Below are 6477 nucleotides of genomic sequence, written 5' to 3'. Positions count from 1 at the left end.
GTGTGTGACGTCGACCAGGTGAATTCCCAAATACACTGAGAGAGAGAGAGAGAGAGAGAGAGAGAGAGAGAGAGAGAGAGAGAGAGAGAGAGAGAGAGAGAGAGAGAGAGAGAGAGACAAACTACATGAACATGGTGGTCATATAGTGTGTCATACAAGTAGAATGGAGGTTTATTGTTATGTGCTAATTATTTATTTTGATTATTTTTATTTCATTGTATCTATAGGCTTTGGCAAGACTGCTCATCTAACATTTATGCCAATAAAGCAACTAGAATTGAATTGAATTGAATTGAATTGAATTGAATTGAATTGAACTGAATTGAATTGAATTGAATTGAATTGAATTGAATTGAATTGAATTGAATTGAATTGAAGTGAAGTGAAGTGAATTGAGAGGAGACACACACAGAGAAAGGGGGCAGGGGGGTATGGGGTTTGAGAGAGTGGATACTGGTTATTTCAGAAAGGCAGTTTACAGCTGTGTGATGTCAATGTGTTGTTTCAAGTCAGATCCTGGGTCTGCCCAGGATTCACTTACTGCACTACAGTTTGTTGTAATACATTTATCTGTTCTGCCTTTATGCAATATACTGTGCGCTTGCTTGATATCAGAGAACACATCAAAGTTGAAATGCAGAACAAGGAAGTGAGTGTGAAGCTCAACAGTTGCACTGAGTGTTAATTGTACTCGACAATGTTTCTCTCCAGGAAAATGTGGATTTGGCGGGAGGCTCAGCAAACCAGGAAATCAAGGCAATGTGTGTAGGATACACATCTGGGTGTGCACGCACACACACAAACTCTCTCTCTCTCTCTCTCTCGCTCTCTCTCTCTCTCTCTTTCTCTCTCTCTCTCTCTCTCTTTCAGACACACACGATAGACAGGTTTGGTGAGAGGACAGTTGGTGGGCCGGTCTAAACAGCCATGTATTTACACATTGGCCCTGCCCACAGTACCTCCACACTCCCAGTCCCTGGTGCATGGCCCCGTCCCCCTCCTTCCTTCCCTCCCTCTCCACCTCTCCTTTCCCCTCCTCTCCTCCCCTCCTCCCCTCCTCTCTCGTCACCCACGCAGGGCAGAGAGATCCACGTGGTGCTGAGTCATCAGCCCCCACCCTCCCTCTGAGGCTATAAGAGAGAATGGACCGGTAAATTTAGACAATCTGTCTCAGCTCCTATGGGGCTATTTATAGCTCTTAACAGAGTACAATGACATACACAATGGGAGATTTGGTTTGAATGCTGATAGACTGAGTTGGACTAGAAAGGGTTACTCATCACCACAAACCATTACCTCATCACCACCACAAAGCCCAGAACTATAACGCAAGCTTGATAAGACAATAGAGCTTGCTGCTAATAATCCCCCCCACACACACACAAACACACACAAACACACTCCCCAGGGAGCATTAGTGACTCGACATTGAAGACTGTAGTGTCACACACAAAACCTCCAAATTTGCAGCCAAGTACACACACGACTTAGCAACTTAAATCTGCACTTGGAAAGATTTTTATGTGAAAATACACCAGTCTTATCAGTCTAAATTATAATTTGGGGCTGCAACAACATCCCATCTCCACTAATTGAGACCCCAAAGATTCACCATATTTGCCTGAATTAATTTCAGATATCAGATATGGTCACTGGTGGGGAATCTTTTCGGTGCACATGGTGACAATTCAAAACTTAAGAGTGAAATACAAAACTTTCTCTGAAACAGCAGCAAGCGAGCAATGAATTCACCAATGATGATTGAACATGCTGTCAAAAGATTTTTTTCACTATCTCTGCTCCTATCAGACACTAAGAAGAATAAATGTGGTGCACAGTTTACTGATGCCACATGCTACATGCTTTCTGGGTAATGACGTCCCACGAACTTTCAAAAGTTCAGTTATCTCTTGTTGCCACTTGGGGCCACCAAAGTGTGAATTTGCCTAGCTTTAAAGTCACAATGAACCGCATTTTGAGAGCATCTTTCTTCCTTAATGTGATGCATTTTCTGTTTAAACAGGATATTAGTGTGGGCCATGAAGCAGGGAGGGATCATTCAAAAGTGTAAACCAATGGATATGGGGTGACAGACAGTTTTATTTGATGGGAGAGGCAGGATTGTTGAAAGAAATCTGTGATGTCACTTTATTGGTTGTAATTTTTATGTACACTTCCTGGTACACAATGAAGTCATCACTAAAGATTTTTTGGGGGGCATAAATTGTCAAATAAGTATGAGCCAAAAAGGTTTCAGTGTGAGTATATCTTTAAATGTTGGAATCCCATCTTGAGGCCCAGTTGTTGGATTAATTTGAGATTTTGTTTGTGCACTTCTAAAAGGGATAAACCTGACTGGTTCTCCTAGGACTATGTAATTTCCTTGTAAGAACAGCGGTAGCATGTCACTATGTGCCTGGATCTGATTGGTTTCATATCTGCTGAGTGAATACGGCTTGTATGACCGTGCCCCTGACAGTCTGGCAGCAGTTGTCAGGGCAGGGTACCCAGACGGTTCCTGTCCTGATGCCCGTTTCTCCCATGCCAGTGGTGCCAGGGTAAACATCAGAGTGAGTAATGACAGGAACAGAGAGAGGGAGGGAGGGATGAAAAAACAACCTCTAAAAAAGGAGAGAAATGGTCCGTTCATCAAGAGACATGCCACCGACTAAATCTGCCTATCTCCATCTGTCCCCATTTCTCTCTCCGTCTCCCGCTCTCTCTCTTCAGCTCTCAATTCCTTGCCTCATGCCGTCTTTCTTCTGCCTCTTCTTTGCTGTATGTTTTTCATGTTTCAAGGCTGAGCACTTAGACAAGGAACACTTCAACAGTGAAAAGTTTCTTCGTTCAAATGGCCTTGAGGTGAACCAGACCAGTTTTCTGTCCAGAAACAGGGCTGGTTTTACCCCTACATGGTGACATGAAGCTAAACCATTGGTTAGAGGGTGGGTTATCTCTAAAAGCATAATACTTTCCTCTTTTAGCCACTGTCAAAGTGACTTTCCTCTCAAGCTGTGATAAAAACGGCAAAAGCACATCCAGAAGTGTTTTGCCCATGTTTTTTCCTCTGGTTTTAAATGTCGTTCCAGCCACCAGAGCAGATAACAGACACAGCCTGAACACCAACAGCTCTCTGGTACATGTTGTTCTAAAACAAAGAATGTGTACCAGCCACTTATTTCATTTCGTATTTATCCCTCATAGTGTTACGTAGTCTACATTTCTGCACTCCTGAATTGGAGCATTTCACAAAAGCAAAAATCAGATGACATGCTTCCTGCTCAAATAACCCGTGACCTCGAAGTTTGGTCAGGTGTTTCCTGTCTACAGTATCCAAATGGAACAAGATTTTAGATTACAGCATGGAAAGTTACTAACCTGGCTGACACTGGCCCTGTGTTGGACTCCTTGTCAATGTAGGCTACTCAGCCAGGGAAGAATGATCCCATTGACATTCTTGCAAAACTATCACTGGAGGGACCTTTAATTGTAATTAAAACATTAATCAGTTTTTCCAATTAAATCTCACCTCGCTCTCTTTGTCTTTGCTCCCTCCATCCGCTGAGTTCCTGATTATCCACTTTCTCTGTGTTTTCTAAATTTTGAACATTATCGTCTGCACTGGACTGGCGTTTTGGCAGAGCAATAAAGTCACACTCTATTCAATTTGTGACTTATTATTGGTCTGCTGGATGTGGATTAGAAAGTTTCCGTGGATGGACAAGGAGGAGTTGTCCTTCCCTATTTTTAGAAGTCCTTCTCTTACCTTTTGCAGAGCCTACAGAAAATGAAGGCTATTGATTGGAGTCTGCTGACGGTGACCTAATCACTCTCTGCATCTCTGGTTCCCTTTTCCCTGGCTACTGAGGGAGAGATTTTGTGTTTGTGTGTGTGTATGTGTGTGAGCGAGTGTGTGATTGAGTGAACAAGTGCATGGTCCTATCAAGATGAAAAGTGGAACAAGGTGTCTTTAACTTTCAGGTACTTGAAGGAAATGAACAACTTTCCCTGCTTTCAGTGCCTTTCTTTGTCTTGCTCCTGTCTCTCTTTGTTGCTGCTAACTTAGTATTGGGTCATTGACGCTCCTGGGATCGCGTAACTAGAGCAACCCCAATTTTCCTATTTTTTGTTCTGCCTATTTTCTATCTGACATGCCATGCCTTCATCTTTATTCATCTATTTGGAAATTATCTTTTAATCTTGATCTCTGTATCCAACAACGGTGTCCTCCCCAAGCCCTCTCCTCCATGGTTTCCAATGTTCCCTTTTATGTCTCTTCTTATCTTCATTCTTTATTATTTTTATACAGTCAGTAGTCTGTAATTGGTAATGATCAAATCGGATGCCAGTTTTGAGGTTTCAGGGGACCTGTGCTGGCCACTACATTAAACGCAAAGCTGTATTTGTTCTTGAGGAAGTTCTCACATTGGGCCTGCTCTGTTTAACTCACGGTCATTAATATTGCAGCCGTCGAAAAAGAAATAGGCCAAAATGTTTTGTGCTGTTTCTTTATCTTTAATTATTCATGCCAGTCACTGCTTTCCTGGTTGCGGTCCGCTGCCGTCTTAGTTGGTTGTTGTGGCTCTGTGGAACTCTTTGATATAACTAATTAACTTATCTGACCTGGGTCATATTACGCAGCAGTCTGGCCGTAGCTGGGAAGTGAAGAGACTGGAGTGATAAAGAACTAATGACTGCCTGGATTGGCAGTGGATTTGAATATGTGTGTGATGTATCGGGCCATGCTGTCAGGCTACCTAACAACAAAGTACGTTTAAAACAAGGCAACAGTAAAGATGTCCTACCCCGCAAATGATGCAGACCCCCTCTGGGGCAATCAGGAACAAATATGTCACCTTGATTTGACCAATAACGGCCAAGCAGTGTAATTTTGAAAATGATGGAAGGCAGTGGTGAGAGCCGCCCCCATTTTAATTCTTTTTACTTTCTATTACATCATTAAAGCTGTTTTTTGTCATTTAAATGTGATTTTAATGTTATTGAAATGTAGTGTCTCTAACATGACTAACGTGTACACTAAATGCCTACACAAAAATGTATTTAACAAGCTAAAGAATCACATTGTTTTTAGCGGGGGCATCTTACTCCTTTAAGATAACTTATATAGAGGCTGACAAGGCTCTGTGGCCTCAGGACAATATTACAGTGTAGAGTTCAGCTGACACTCTTATCCAGAGCGATGCACATTGAGTGAGCAGCAAGTAAGGGTTCGGTGTCTTGATCAAGGACACATGGCTGTTAATGGACACAACATTCGCTGTTGTGGGAGTTCAACCTTTTGATTACAAGACAGTGGCCTGGGCTCTAATTTCCTGCATCAAGAGCATTAAGGTTAGTCCTCTGACAAGACGAGTGCTACAAAAGGTGGGTGCTGTACTTGTAAAAGATAAATTACAAGTAAAAGTACCACTCAAAATGACACCCCACAGTACATACCTTCAAGTCTTCAACATAAAAGCACCAACCAAATTGATATCCTAACACACACACACACACACACACACACACACACGCACACAATGCAAACCCCACAACTCAAGTACTAACAATATAATCTGATATCCAAATAAAATAAAAGTCACAAACATAACGAATAAAATAAAAGCACAAGTGACATCTAAATAAAAACAAAGCACCAACCAATTTTAGGTATTCCAACTAATCAGTATTTCCAGAACTACAGGACTAACCCTCAATTTTCAGGAGTTTGGTTTACATATGTAACGTCTGAAATCACTGCGCTAAAACAGAACCGTGTGTTGAGCTAGGACAGGTTTGATATATATAGGCTGTAAAAATGTGTTCCATCCACAAGTCAGTCATGTCTCTCTCTGTCTAACGCAATGAATGTGTTCAGCAGGAGTCTGATACTGAAAAGTAATATGTATTCCTATTACTTTAACAGTGAGATATAGAAAAAAGGCCTTTTCTGAAGTGTTAGGGCCCGCTGATAAGTGATCGACCAAGCTTCACTTATTTCAGTAAAATTTTAACTTTTGTAATTGGTTTGCATCTTATTGCTTTGTTTTCTTTGAATTTTCCAATGTCAAACACACCGATCCATAACCCCTACACCAACTGCACTGAGAAATTAGAGATATACAGAGAGAAACCCTCCCATGTTTTTTTCCTGAACATACAGTCCATGTCAAGATCTGTTTGCAATGATGTGCTGCTGCCCCCTATTGGACATATGCTAGCATAGAACAATACTGTGTTTACCAATACCTATAAATACTGTAACAGCATAGAAACACAGGTATGCATTTATTTCAGGGACATCTTAGTGTTTATCACTTATCTTTTATCCTTCAAATACAGTAGAAACAGGTTACTGTAAAATAAAAAGCAGCTTGGTGCATTTTGTCGGCTGGGAAATCCTACTGTGGAAGCACAGATAGAGTGAACTTTTCCAAAGAGTTTATTTTTGTATGTATCTATATACATAAACATTTA

Source organism: Centroberyx affinis, unplaced genomic scaffold, assembly GCF_046629955.1.
Source record: "Centroberyx affinis isolate AG114_WGS23_722 - 3 ecotype Tasmania unplaced genomic scaffold, CSIRO-AGI_Caff_v1 ptg002186l_1, whole genome shotgun sequence".
NCBI lineage: Eukaryota > Metazoa > Chordata > Actinopteri > Beryciformes > Berycidae > Centroberyx > Centroberyx affinis.
Note: the sequence above shows the minus strand (reverse complement) of the source record.